The following is a 15,271-nucleotide window of genomic DNA, read 5'->3' as shown; positions in this document are numbered from 1 at the left end:
GTCAAAACAAAGTCTTTTTTTTCCCTGTGTCTCTCTCCTTCCAAAATGGAGGTTGAACCTCAGAGAGCAGAGGCTTTCCTCTCCTCCTGCTCTGGGGCAGTTCAAGGTTAGCTAAGTGGGACCTTGGCAAACCTGGCCTCACAAAATCGAACCAGGAAAAAATAGTGTGATGTGTGTTGTTGCAACTGGGTGTGGGGAGCTGGTGTCGGGGAGCTGGTGCCCTTGGCAGAGGGGAAACTCATCCAAGGGAATGTCAGCAGGACAGTATCCTGAACTACTCAGTTGTAAAGACCTGGCTATCTGGAAGGACTAAAAGGATGAACACATAAATAATGTCTTATGTGTAGAGCTGGGAGTCAGCAAGGGTGAATTTTGAAGTCCTGAGGAGAAGGGTGCAGAAGGGAGGAGCCACAGAACAGCTGCTCGTTGTCTGCCTTATTTTGGTCAAGCCCTTTTTCCAGTACTTGAATTTGATTTGTTTTTTTTTTTAATGATGGTTCTTCCATGTGATGTTGAGACTTAAAACAATCCCTCGTGCAACCCCAGTAAAATATGACAGAGGTCTAGTTGGATCTGTTGTTTTCTCATATATGTGATTTGCTAGAACAACGTGTGTCATTGTGTGTGTGTGATGCCAATGTTTCTGTCAAAGTCTTGTCTCCTGAGCAATGAATAGAGGAACAGGATATTGGAACTGAAATAGGAACTTTTTCTGCAGTGGAGATGAGAGGTTTTCAGCTGCCTCTGCCTGGGCTGTGAGCAAGACAAGGCTGGTTTCCCTGCCAACTCTCGGCTTGAGCCCTGAAATGCTTGATTGGGGTATTTATTAGGCTGCTAGGATTTGAAAATTGGACCGAATGTGTTTAACAGATAGTGCTGCAGTTACCTCATGGCCTTTCAATTCAGTCGTTAGGAAAATACCACGGTGATAAATCTTTCAGTGGTTCACCAAACAGCCTCCCAAACATTATCCCTGCCTCCCAGAAGAGAGGTGGAAGTTTATCTCTGGGAGTACAACCAGCTGATACAATCCCTGATGCACTCGCTTGTGGTTATGTCATCTTACACACTTGGTTTATGGGTCAGTGCTGGCTCCTGTTCCTGCTGCAGAGGGAGATATTGTACAAGCCAGTGAGCTACTTCTGGCTGTGTGACAGGAAAACATTTAAAAGGCCCTTTGCTCCGCCTGGTGACAAGCAAAACCTGCTACCAAATGCAGACTGGACCACCAATGCAGACTGGACCAGCAGTGCTCACAGCTGTTGTGCTCAGAGGCAGCAGCTCTGGTTGGGGCTGGGGGGGGTCTTTTTGGCACAGAGAAAGCCACTGTCCACGAGTCCTGTGATACCTTGTCCACTTTGCACCGTGGTTACCAGAACTCTGGTGCGGGACACGCTGCCCGTACCTAACTCGGCCACAAACCTTGTGCTGAGCCTGACCTTGTTTTCTCTCTTGGATCTGATGCAAGCCTGCAAATACAAAAAATACAAAACCGACTTTATGGATTTTGGATTGCAGCTTCCACTAAGAATCAAAAATAAGCAGAAAGTTATATTTAGCCATCTATAAACAGGAATAAAATAGCGCAGGAGGCTCGTTATCAGCTGTGCTCCATCAGCGCAGTCACGATCCCCGCTGGTGTGATTTGAGGGGTGAAAAGTCGCTTTGGCCGTGGGGAGGTTGGGATGGCTGCCTCAGGAAGAGCTCGGTGGCCACCCAGGCCAGCCTGGCCCCGTGGGCAGGCAGGATCTGTGCCACAGGGGCTGGGAAAGGAGCCCCCAGCTGCCCACCACTGTCCTCCCCCAGCGGGGTTGAGCCAGTACCGCTGTGGAGCCCAGGCCGTGGGAACCCTTGTCCCCCTGGTCGTCCCTTCCTGAGGCTGCCGTGCCCCCCCCAGCCCCAGGGCCCTCTGCTGGGAGCTGTCCCCTGCCCTGCCCTGGCTCGCCGTCCCCCCGGGACGCCTGGCCCTTCCCTTGTCTTTCCGCTGGCCCTGGATACCGCACGTCCCAGAAACAACACACATTCCCCACTTTGCTAAAAACAGCAAAAGCTGTTGATGCCATTTAGTGGGCTGGCTGACAGGCTGTTACGTGCTATTTTGGTGCTGCCCAAGGTTGTGTACAGCGGAGGGACCACAGCCTCCGTGCCAGGGGTGCTGCTGGCTCTGTCCCCGGGCACCGCTGGCAGCCCCAGCCGAGCCAGCTCACCCCTCCGCTGCAATCCGGCCAACCGCGCTCGTCTGGCCAGACAGACCCCGTGCCTGTCCCCGCCATTGCTCCACGGGCATCTGCATCGGGTGCAAGACGGCGGCGAGTGCTGAGCGGCCAACTCCAAAGAACAAGCAGCAAAATGGCCTTTAGCACCGGTGCCGCCGTCAGCAAGCGCCCTGGCCGCAAACTGCACATCTCCCTGATCCCACCCCTCGTTGTGTGCCCAAACCCTTCCCCGTACAGCATTTTACTTCCCTCTAGCGGCTAATTAAGTACTGGGCAAGAGGAGCGCTCTCCTTGCGGGCAGGCTGGAGGGTGGCAGCCTGGTCCTGCATGCGCTTGAGGGCTGCTCAGCCCCTTCTCTGGCAGCCTGGCTCCCGCGGGTTCTGCCGTGCCGATGGGTGCACCTTGTGCAGCGTGGCATTGGGCTGCTGTGGCCGTTCGCGTCCCCCACGGTGCCGGTGGGGAGGCACAAGGGCCATCAGCACGGCACACGGTGTAGCCGTGCCTGTCACAAACTCGTGGACCCTGATGTTCCCGCTGGATTTTCCTACACGAGTGCAGGGAAGCGGCTTAGGTCCAGGGACAGGCAGACCTGGCAGCAGTGGCCAAGGAGGGCTGTGCGGGTGCAGTGCAGGTCGGGCCAGTGTGCAGGAGGGGACGAGGGCTTTATGAGGCCATGTGGAAGCCCAGCTGGGCTGTGCATGGTGGGTTGCTCGCCCAAGGCGCCGGTAGCGCCAGTCAGGTGGTGGAGGGGATGGGAGTCCCAGGGCCACCAGAAGCTGGCAGCGAGGAGGGGACGTGCCCTGCTCGGCCAGGTGGGGAGAGCCCTGGCCCTCCCCCAGCTGCAGGACCATGGGACCTGCCTAACGCACTTTGCCTTTGCTTGAAGAATCTGGTACGCTTCTTGGCAGCGGGGTTACCAATTTCTCAGCCCATTTCACACAGACAAATGGGCTCTTTTCTTCCCTGCAATGGGCACCTCGGGCAGACCAGCTCCTTGCCAGGCTTGAGCAACAGCATGTTTCTCTTCTCCATGATCGCAAATAAACTTCCCTGGCCTCAGGGGATCCCCACTTGGCTCCCAGAGATGGATCTTGGCACAGCAGGGTTTCTCATGGTGAAAGGGACATTGAGACGCGTTTGTTCAGGAAACAGGACCCTGTAAATACTGCTCAAAGCTCCTTTTATTAATGTTATAGCTGTTCCCAAGGCGCTTGTTTCTGTGCTGCAAGTTCGGGGTGCTGCTTTGGCCTCTCCAGCTGTGCCAGGAAAATGCAGCCAAGGGCCTGTGTAGGGGGTTAGGCAAAATTCTGTCCAGCTCCCCTCCACTCTCACGCCAACTTGCAACTGAGCCAGGTACTGACTTCTTTTAGCACAGGCTGGTCTTGTTTTGGGGCTCATTCTGGGCTGGGAAGAGGCCAGGCAGGAAGCAGAGTAACAACCTCAGTGATGTGGTATGCAGAGCACTCCCCTGCAACATCCTCCCCAGGTTTTGCTCCCAGCAGTGATCGCATCTTTCTGAGGAGGCACCTGAGAGCGTACCTCTGCCCGGCTCTCCCCTTCAGCTTTGCTCCACAGGCTGAGCTACTAATGAGGTATTTAATGAGATTTCTACTTGCCCATTAAAATGAACACCTCAATGCAGGCGAGGAAGGAGAGATTGCAGCTGATAAACACGCAGCCCCCTGAAGCCTACTTGTGTTCATTGAAAAAGCATTTTTACAAAGTAGATAAATTATTTATTAGGAGAGCATTTCTAAATAATTCAGGCACAGAGAAGAGCAGTTTCCTTTGCACACGTGAATTTCCTCATTATCCAAGTCAGCCAGGCCCCTCGGCTGTGAAGTTTGGACAATAGATGGTGCTAACTGCAAGCCTGGCCAAGTACTGCCGAGTCCGCGGGGACTGAGGGCTGCTTTGCAGTCATCCCCTCAAAAAGCCATTGCTCTGGTGGAGAGCAGCAGGACGGTGCATGGGGGTTTCCTCCGGGTACCTTGAACAGCCAGCGCGGCGCCTGCTCCTGGTGGCACTGTCGGCAGAGATGCTCCTGCAATTCCCATCTTCTTGGTCCAGGCAGGCCTGTTCCTCTGCTGGTTTGTGGGCTTTAGGGTGGAAGGGAGCCACGACCCCAGCCAGCCGAAAACAGAACAGAAAAGAAAAACTTTGGGGTTTGTCTGGGGCTTTGCGACACACCTTCAATGTGGTGGAGGTAATCCCAGGTTGACTACCATGGGCTAGCCAGTCTACGTCACTCTTCCAGCCTTTTTAAAGGGGTGTTTGCCCCCCCAGTTCCCTATTTTTCATCACTTTTGGTTGCTGAGGGACAGAAATGGCATCATCCCCCTCAGTCACCACTCCCCATCACTGGAAATGTCTTTTCTTTCAGACCCTGTACCCGCTGCTCTCGATTTGGGGTAAAAGTGTCACTGGGGTGTCCGGAGGAGCTGTACAAACCAGAAGAGTGTGTTTGCTCTGGGTCTGATAGGAAAGGGGAGGGGACATGTGGAGCTCTGTAACTCTGAGCAGTTTGGCAGAGGCTGTGTGGGGGCAAGTGGTTCCATGCTGGGGCACACTGCAGGCAGCGAGGGGCCACAGGATGCTGGGGCTCCTGCTGCTGGGGTTTCAGGGTGACCCCCAGCTCTCCCCACAGCAGCCAGTTGGGATTCAGGACTCCTCGCAAGGTGATTTTCTTTCCCTCTCTCACTCCCTTCCCTCCTTTTATCTCCCATTGCAAACAGGACAGTCGCTCTCACTGCAGGCAAACGCATGGGTGCTGGCACGTCTGGCTCCTCCGAACAGGGCTCCAGGCAGGTGGGGTGCAGGCAGGGTGCAGGCAGGGCTCCTTGTGGCTCCTTAAACCACAGCCCTCATCTGCTGTGTTTGAAAGTACTGCCTGGTGACAGCCCGGTGCCATCGACATCCGCGTCCACGCCGCCACTGGGATGAAAGTCAGGAGCCCATGAGTGAGATAACACCCTCCCATCATGCTTTTCTTTGCATTATGCAAATACACAAGAATAACTTTTGGCCATAATGGTTTTTCCATTCACTGCGGTATTGATGCAGAGCCACCAGCTCCGGTAACCTCTGCTGTGCATTAGCTGACTCCCTGCTTTTTGCAGCATGATGGAGGTGATGGCAGGGCAGCGGGGCAGGCGGGTTGGGCACTGGCCTGCTGGATTTTGGAGCTGTTTTCTCAGTGCAAGACCCTCCTGGACTGTCATTCAACTGCCAATGAGACTGAGTCACTGTATTCTCAGGCCAGGTGACCAGTCCCTGCCTGCCTTGCAGAGGGTCTGTGCTCAATTTCAATAATCTTTGCTTGAAAACACCAGTGCAGTGCTAAGAGATAACAGTTTGCTTGTTTCTCCCATCATTTATAAAATCTAATCACTTAGAAGTAAGGACATGATTAATTAAGGCATTATGAATCTTACATTGTCTATAAAATGAAATATCATTGTGGAATCTGAGTGATGCATATTTCAGCAAGAAACTGTAAATCTGATAAAAAATGATTACTATATGTTTTTACTTTGGGCATTTCATGGTATAAATCATCATAAAGTGCTCTTCAGGAAGTTGCGAAGAATGATACATTCATGACATTTTCTACAGGGCATTTCTTTGTGCTTAGCGGAAGGCATTTATGGTTGCTGTAGGGCTTATGATGTCTTCAATTATTAATTTTGATAAGTGCTTGTTCTCCTGACTTGAACAGCCAAAACCACACTGTGACTGGTTTTAGCAATAAATTGTGGGGTTTTTTCTGGAATCAAATTACTTTGCCTCCGCTGCGGACTTTGCCTCTCTTCCATATGAAAAACAATGCTGGTTTGCTGTCAGCTATCACAACGTTCTCTATGTTTCTCGCTTTGGAAAGCACTTTTCCATCTGGCAGCCCGGGAGGCAGCCAGCTGACCCAGTAGCCTTCGTTCGCACTTGGGCTGCAGCACCTTGCTTGTGTCTGCTGGGATGTTTACGTGCGAGCCGGAGAAGCGGATCTGGCAGCCAAGGGCGGACTGGAGGCCTCAATGCACTGTCACTGCAGACATGCCAAGGAACTCTGTAGGACTGGATGTGATGTATTCAAAGCATTGTGTTTGCTGTGGTGGGCTGGGGTCAGCATCCCTGGTTAGGGCTTCCTCCCTCATGCTTGCAACTCAGCCTGGGCAGAGGAAATGCATCCTTCTGCTGCAGACCTGATGTTTTAAAAAACCTTTACAAATGCATGTGCAAAACATCCAGTGGTTTGTGTCGGTGCCCCTGAGCTGGTGCTCAGTCATGGCTGGATGCCAGGGACTCTACGCACCCATGAGACCCTTAGTGCTGCTCATCTGGGCTTGAGACAGCCGAGTACCCTTGCCCACATGGAAATCCTGTGGGATTGGCCCCCCGGACACCAAACCCACAGGCAACCCAGATGTTCTGAACCCTCCTGCTATCACAGACCACCTCCTGCTCCTGCTGTGCCCCCACAGCTGCCTCCCCTGGCAGGATGGGCACCCTGACCGCGAGCCTTGGGGTGCCCCAGCATGCTGGGTTGAGATCCTGCTGCCTTGGCATCTCTAGAGTCTCCTCCAGCAAAAGCCATGGAGATAGACAGGTGGATGGGAGTGAAAGCACTTCTATATTAAACCACATTTTTAACGTGATTCTTATGTCCCTGCCTGGCCCATCACCCACAGCCAAGCACTCCCCTTCGTCCTGCTCTTCGCTGCAGTGTTTTCTGTGGATTGGGTTCAGCTGGATAAATTCATCTCCTTTTGTATTTATAATCCCTACGAGGGTGGTGTCTTTAACAGAGACTATTCCTTCTCATTGCTTTGACAAAGCAAGCAGCAGCTCCCCGCTGTGTCTCCTCTCAGATGACACAGAGGTTCTCTGAATAGCAAAGAGAGAAAACAAAAGGGATCTAAGCTGTTTCTTTTTTTCTTCCAGGCAGTTACACGTACCCACCTCACAGAAAATTCCCCCCAATACTTTAGTTTTTCACTTTTCATATGCTTGCATCCTTGAGGCTTTGCCTGCAAAGCACGCTGCTGGCTTACTGATTGAGATGGGGACATCAAGAAAGAGTGTCTTTGATGGGAGAAGAGGAGTGAGAAAAGAGGGTCTTTTCCTCACAGCCAAAGAGGAAAGATTGAGAAAATTCACAGAATCAAAATGAGGTATGATATAGGCATTCATCATGGGAAACACCCCGATACCTGCCATCTAGGACTGCAATGGGCCTACACCGACCTTACAAGTGGTCCAGCTAAAAAGTGTAATTTAATTCCTATCATGGCAAAAGCCATCCCTGTGCCTGACCAAGACTGCTGACTTGAGGCAGGAATGAGTACTCGTGGCATTGCCTCATTTTCCCAAGGCAGGGCGGAGCACAGGTGCCTGCTGACCTCAGGCTCTTTCCCAGCTCGCCGACTTTCTTGGCAGGGAAACCCTTGAGCAAACTTCCCGTCAGCGGCTTCGGAGGGGACTGCTGGTGGCACATGGGTGCTGAGACATTACCCGCACCACGTGGCTGTGCAGCATTCACCCGCCTCCAAAACCGAAGGTTTCAGTCGCCTAAGCAGGCACCAGCACAGGCAGGTGACACCGGCGTCATCACCGTCCCCATTGGGTTTCTGCTGGTGTGCGCAGCAGAATCAGGCAGAATCCAGCCCCCAAGCCCCACAGCTGGTTTTCTTGTTGTCTCTTGGCTTGCCCTGTGCAAATATTTTTATCTGGCTGAACCACAAATAATTGCTTACAGCTTTGCCATTTGGGTGTGTGATAAGCCTGAAAATGCCAGCATGTGTTTGCCGGAGATAATCAGGCTGCTTTTGTGCTCAGCAGCTTTCTCCTCTTTCACTCTTTTGCTTTTGTTTCTGGGCTTCGTTCATCTCACACCTTCCCCTCGGTGCATGGTGCCTTTTCTGATACCTCTGAAAACAATTGACTTCATATCTTGGTCATTTTTTTTATATTTGTTTCTGAAATGTAGGAAAGCAGCATCTCTGCATGTGTCCCTCGGTGATTGCTGCTTATGCAGTGTGTGTCTTGATTCAATTAAAAATATGATGACGTTTCCCCACCAGACCCTGTCACCATCCCTGCAAAGCATTTTCTACCTTGATAGTGTTTTCCAGTTCATAAGTGCAAAGTATTATAACAGCCTTTCCCTTTGGGACAGCACACTCTGGCTGCATTGTAATGACTCCACAATGTTTCTGCCGCTCTGAAATGGAGAGAAAGAGTAGCCCCAAGGCCATTACTTGGGCCAAGCATTTCGCCAAGACAGAGATTACCTGCTTTTTGAAGTGGAATAAATACAATTAAATTAACCATAGTGGCTCTCTTCTTCTCTCTTCCCTCAGCAGACCCCTACCACCTCACACAGGACACATGGGTCTCCTTGGCTGTATGGGTCCATAGGCCCTGGCTCTCCTGCTTCCCATAGCAGCTCTGTCATCTGCAGGGAGTTTTTGTACATGCTTATCAACAAGGAGCATTGATCATGTTGTATCACCCTAAAGAAATAGCCTTCTTTCTCTGTCCTGATTGTTTTACCCAGCTTCTCTGAATTTGTTCATTACTCATTTTGCTGTTTCCTATATACTGTTCAGCCAGTGTTTGATTTTTCCCCCACCTTCTGCATATTCAGTTTGTTATTTGCAGTCGGTCCTGAGCAGAACATAAATCCGGCAACATCTGAATCATATTTTCCACTGCTAGTGTTGGAGAGCAGCACAAATTAGCCCTTATTGCTAATGACAGGGCTATGGTAGAGACCTTATGCATGATGAGATTTTAATAACAGGTGGGTAAGGAAACACTGGTGACAAGAGGTGGTAAAGGAGCATGGGTAGGAACTTGTCTCAGCTGCAGCTCCTCTACATCAGTACATCCTGAGGCTGCTGCATGGTGGCCCAGCCTTGAGTACAGCAACCCTCCTGCTTTTTCCCCTTACAGAGGCAGGCTGTAAAACCTGGCAGTTCAGCGACCTTCAGAGCCAGCTGGTGAGTCAGCTGCAGAGTACGGAAGCCTTTGGTGAATTTTGGTTTCAGTATTGCTCAGCTGTGTCCTCTCCATTTGGGCTGTCTGACCCGTTGGCTCCTCTGCAGCCTCTCTTGCTCCTGAACTGGGAACGTGCTTTCCCAAGAGTGTCCCCTGTAACCTTCCCTCCTCTTTACTGGAGGAAGTCAGAGAGTTAGTTGCAGCAGAGAGGCTGGTGATGTTGTATTTCATAGCAAAACTTTCTGTTCCCAGTGAATCTGGTTTTGAAGGTGGAGGCCTATTGCTAACTCCTTGGAATAGATGGGAATTTACTTGCAGTCACTGCTCAGTTACTCTGTTCTCTAAGAAGATTTTTAAGATGCTACTGTTGGGTTTTAAACTAGAAGCAGTCTTGCATAAACCTCATGAAGTCTTGGTTGTGTCCTTCTATTGTTTATCAGCACTTCAGTATATTATTGATATGAACATTAAGGCTTTTGGTGTCCATTTTAGCCACGTGTGAACTGGCTCAGGCCCAGGGTGCAGTCCAAATGGCTGTTTCCTAAAGCTATGTCTTCCTAAGAGTGTGGAGAGCTCAACTGGGGTGAGGTTTCTTGTTTTTATCCCTGGAGGAAGTCAGCTGAAGCCTTCATCATGGAAAATGGCCTGGCACCTGCCCTACCACCAAATATACCTCTTGTTCTAAGCATGGGGAAATGTGTCTGGTTTGCTTACTTGCTTAGCTCTGAACATAGGCAAAGGACGCCATGCTTTTATTTTCCATAGAAAAGGAACCTACTCTGTTGTCTCTCTCACTTTCCTTTCAGCTGATTACTTTAACCATTCCCTCAGGCTATGTCTAGGCACCGGAGAGATGTTTCGTGGGGGGTCTGCATATCGGACAGGCTGGTTTGGGTCTCACAACCTCCTCCTGTCACTAAGGCGACCCAAGAAATGTCACCTGCGCCAACTGCCTTGGTCAGCCTGCACCGAGTGAGGGGATGTCAGCAGGGCGATAGCATCTCCTCAGCATCAGAATCCCTGTTGGGGAGCTCCCTTCGACTCCAGGTGTCAGCAGGAGCTATCACCCCTCTGTGTAGTCTAAGAATGGCTGAGTGGTATCCAGCGTACCTTGGCGTTGTCTCCCCTCCCCTTGCCATATTTATGCTGTGCATTGCTCAGGGCAGAGACCTAGTCAGAGGAGGCAACCGTCCCTTGAGTAAATCTCATAAGGAAATCTCCTTTGCTGTTGGTGAAACCCTCCTATCCATTCATCCCTCCCCATATAGAGTGCTACCAGACTTTTCTTCCCTGTGCACTGTGTGATTTATTTCTCCATAGCAAAATTCTTTATTTTGTTTCATGTTTCTGCAAATCAGCCTTGCCACCTGTACATGTGGCAGGTCTGTTCATAGGTAGGCTCTGCCCTGGCCTCTCTTTATTCCCACCATCTGCATGCTCCTTCTGACCGTTGCCTGCCTTTTTGCTTGGTGTGGGTTTTGCAAGAAGCATTTCCTCAGACCTCCTATTTCTGCCCTCTCTTGGCACGTTCCTTTGGTTTCCATGCTGGTCTGCTGTGATATCACCCTGCTTTCCTACCCAGCCTTGTAGCCCCTCTCATTTACATGCTGTGGATGCTTCCCCATTCCAGCTGTGGTTTTCTGTATTTAAGGAGGAATATTCTGGCACTTTCTTCTTCTCTTCTAAATTTCTGAGCCCATTATAACCTGAGTGAAGGATTCTCCTGTCCTCCCAAAGAACACATTTAATTTGGCTGTCTCTGCGCTGTGTAGAAAAGCTTCTTCACAAGTTTCCTGCCCCTTTTGTTTCTCTTAAATGCAACATTTTTAAAGTTTAATTTAAACTATGAATGCAATATCTTTAAAATCCATGTAGCACAGTATGATAACCTGCTTACTGTTCTCCACTTGACTTTTGAACAGACCTGCTGCCTCTGATTTAGAAGTATTAAATAAAAAATGTGGCTTTTATTCATCCTCCCTTTCAGGCTCCATCTGCCTCCTTGAAAAGCTGAAGTTTTTGCTTGAATCTTTTCCAGCTGTGACAAGTATTTTGGGGAGGCTGAGGTAGATTAGATTTTATAGCTACTCTCTTCCACATTATCTACCTGCCACCTCTGCTTTTCCTGCCTGTTTCCATCTTCTGTGTTTAGACCCACATCTTTGGTACTGCGCAGCGTCACGGTCACCAGGAAGGACTTTGCAATGGGATTAGGATGAGTCGTTACTATAATATAGGGAAGATTTGTATGTTTCTCTCAGGCTGCTGCCACTAAAATAACAGCTGCTCTATAACCAGAACCACCTTTCAGCTAGAGCCTTCCAGCATTTGCAATCCAAACCCCTCGCAGATGGGGCTGCAAGCAACAGCCCCCTTCTATAAGATCGAACATCTCTACTAACCCTGGCCCTTTCACTGGGCTCCTCTGAGTAAATACGCATGCATGAGGGAATAAGGCAAATGATTGCAGGTGGCCTTTTGCCAACACATTCAAAGAAGAGTTGAGAAAACCTTGACTTTTCTTTCGAGGAAGGTGCTGTCAAGGCCAGCTCCCTCTTGCCAAACGGACATGCGGAGGGGACTCTGGTGTTCATCCCGCTGCTGTGTGGCAAAGGCTGCTGACCAGACATCTTGCCCTTGGTGACATTTGGCTTCACCACCCCCTGTGGTAAACCAGGGGCTGAACCTTCTGCTGGAGAACAGTGGGCATGCACCCTGCCACCGTGAAAACAGGAAGCAGTAAAAGGGTAAATCTTTTTTTACAGCTCAGTCGGCTATTGAGAAAATGAACAGTTATCTGCTGTTCTTATCTAAGAGTGACTCTTTTGCTTCCTGTGTTATTGTAGGTAATGCAGAAATTGTCTTCCCTTGTGAACCTCGTTTCCTTGAGATCTTTTCTGAATTCACAGCTTCCCCTTTGCACACTGTTATGTAAGCAGCTCTCGGGTCACATCCTATTTTGACGTAGCGTCTTGGAAAAGAAGAGATGCAGGAGATGTGGGCTGAGGGGGACCAGGCATAACTCCTGTTTAGAGCTGTGGTGTCTGTGGATTTGCAGTTGGTGTCTGTACAGCAGCAGAGGGAAAGATAAAGCTCCAGGACAGGTGGAGAGGACAGTTACCGTGAACAAAGCATCATCTGCATCAACTAATGCGTTGAGGGGCAGAGCCTGGGCTGGGGCTGGCCCACCTCAGTGTGCCGGCCATCAAGGGAATGGGTGTTGCTCACCCAGAAGGACAGACCGCTCCTGCGGCAGGTCCGCAGACTTTGCAGGTGGAAGGACACTTTTAAGGATACCCTTGCAGACTGGAGTAGCCAGACTTGGTCTAAGCTTTACTCGTGTTAAGTGTTCGGAAGCATCTATTTTTTCTTCTCTGGCCCAGGGGATTTCTAAGCAGATAAAGGTAATGGAGGATGCAGGACAAGGGAGGGCTGCGTTTCCTGCGTTCCGAGCCAGGCAGGCTGCAAGGGCAGATCTTCTTCCCCTCTCTTTTAATTAGAAAGTTAGTCACAGCACTACCTTTTGAGGGGAAACCTTGTCCCTGGGGGTCTTGTGCTTGTGCAGATGTTCCAGGAGAGTTGGTGAGGAGCATCTGCTTGGTGCTGGGAGCGCTGCCCAGTCTGACATCTCCTGCAGCACTTGGATCCACGTCACTGTTCTCCTCCCTCCTCCTTTTGGACTTGCAAGCTGTCTCTCTGGCAGGACATCTTCCTTCGAATGGCAGCCCCCAACTCAGGATGAACTGCTGTGCAGATCTTAAAGGGATCACAAGCATGGGTGGTGATGGCTGGCATAGGATCAGCACGATCTCTTTCCCTGCCTTGGTGCTGTCTCCACGCAAGCCCCTCGGGAAGGATGTGCTGCCTTTGCTGCCCTCACAAGCAGGAGAGAACTTGGCCTGAAGCATGCATACCTGTGCATCAGCTGCACCACTGTGGGAAATGGGAGGAGAGGATGAGCTCAGAGGATGCCGAGCTTCTGAGCTGGCTGTGACAGTGCTCGTGCCTGCGCCTGCTGAGCCTGGAGAGTCACCGCCTCACACTGGAGAGGGATTTGGCCTATGTCATTGACAGAAATTTTGTGTCAGTGATTCTGCCCATGCCTGGATGGAAATGGGGCCATTCTGAGGTCGAAATGGGCCAAGAGCAAGCAGTGAAGCCAGCCTGGCAGGGAGAGCGTGGGCAAGAGGCACCGTGCTGCATGGGGCAGGGGAGGCATTGCTGAAGAGCCTGCAGCTTAAGAAATGCTTCAGAAAGCACTGTTCACAGCTGAAGGGCATGGTGAGAAGGCACACATAAAAACAACATGTGGAAATGTTACACGGCATGGAGACAGGATCAAGCCACAAGTGGTTGAGAAGCTAATGGTGAGCAAGTAAAGGAAGAAAGCAAGTGTCAGAGATACAAGAGGCACCTTGCCAGACAGCGTGGGCATGGGGGCTGAAGTGTCCCTTGTTAGAGGAAGTGGGAAACATGATGAGAGAGCAGAAGGCTGCTGTAATGCCTACAGGGACAATTGAGGTGTTAAATGCGTGAAAGACAAACATTGACATGGCATTAAAAGTAAAATATATCAAGAAAACATGGGCCAAGCAGGTAGTACCAAAAAACTGGTGAAAGAATACAGGTACAGCAACTATGAAGAAATATGATCCTACGCATCCCAATGATGGTAGAGGAGTAGGATTATTGTTAGCACTATGAAAAATTAAGGTGAAAGTAATTGGGGCCTGTCTTGCAGAAAGCAGTGGGTGAGACAGAGACTGGTTTAAGAACAGGCTGAAGTTCCTCTGATGTACCATTCATGCTTCAGTGGCTGGAGGGTGAAGTGGGGTAGGAGACGAGCAGGGAGTGGAAGATGTTTGCCATTTTCTTCAACTTTAGAAAGATCCCTCTTTCAGTTTCCAAGGAGGGGTTACAGTGAAAGCAGCAGCAATCACCCAGTGCCTCTAGTGTGATAATTGCAACCAGAGATGTGCAGGGTGGGAGGCTCCTGCCATGCTCAGCAAGTTGGAAAGGAGGTGATAGTTTTAAGTCAACACCGAGACGAGCTGGTGTCTTTGATTTTTCCATGTTGTGTTTCAACCTTCTGCATCAGGTGGTCCCTCCTCTGTATGAGGAGGTGCATCCTCTCTGTATAACAGCTGCCGAAGAGGATGCAAGGCCCATCCTCGCCCTGCCCTGCTGTGGGTCCAGCAGAGCTGAGCTGGCAGCTACAAGTGAGGGGACATAGAGCAAACAGTTGTTCTTCAAACCAAGGTGTGCAACTGCTTTGCAGGCATGGCCTTCTGCAAACAGGTAGTCGTGCTGTACAGCTAAGGTCAGGTGGGTGGCAACCAGGTTGTGCAATCGTCCATACCAAAGGACAGTCATGGCTGCGGGCTGGAGGCCTCTTTGTATCAAGGCAGTTTGAAGAGGTAACCGCACCAGCCATAAATAAGGTAGCTTAGAAAAGCCTCGCTGTAGGCAAAGGCAGCTTTGCACCTAAACTGGTCACATCAGTGCTCTGCCCTCCAGCCTTTGCTACCACACTAGCAGACTAACTGGGGGTTTGTTTCTCCTGCACCTCAGTATTAATTGGAAAGTTGTACTTGAGTTTCCTGAGCATTGCGCACAAAAGTAGCGAGGCGTTAAGGGCCACCTGCTAAGAAGACGCTGTGTGAATGCTTGGGAAGCATCTGCAAATCCTCACTTAAACACTTCTAAAGCAAACTAGAGCAAATGGCATGGGCGAGGTGTGTTTAGGAGGAAGGAGGGCCGCATTCCAAATGCTTTGCTTGTTACTGTATTTTCACACCAGTAAATAAACCAGAGTGAGTATAAATCATTGTCTGGAAATTCCTGTGCATATATTATCAGCCGGTGACATCTTTATTTGCCCTGACTCCTTATTTATCTGGGAACCCAAGGCCAGAGAAGAATCCCGTATATGTTTTCCTTCAGCAGTATAAACATCACTTATCTCTTGCCTCAGCTGCATGCTTTCCAGCAGGCTGTGGTCCCCAGAGTCGTTCCAGTGCTTTTAGGGATGCTGTGCTTTACCGTAAGTGCTCTGGTTC

The 15,271-nt window shown here is 50.4% G+C and overlaps 1 protein-coding gene across 2 annotated transcripts in view; it reads left to right on the top strand.

The window, feature by feature from the left end:
- Window positions 1–15,271, top strand: part of ST6GAL1 (ST6 beta-galactoside alpha-2,6-sialyltransferase 1) — a 90,227-nt gene that overhangs the window by 15,597 nt on the left and 59,359 nt on the right. The gene's annotated exons all lie outside the window — the stretch shown is intronic.

Source organism: Buteo buteo, chromosome 7 (genome assembly GCF_964188355.1).
Source record: "Buteo buteo chromosome 7, bButBut1.hap1.1, whole genome shotgun sequence".
NCBI classification, from domain to species: domain Eukaryota; kingdom Metazoa; phylum Chordata; class Aves; order Accipitriformes; family Accipitridae; genus Buteo; species Buteo buteo.
This window is presented reverse-complemented; position numbering and strand designations above follow the sequence as displayed.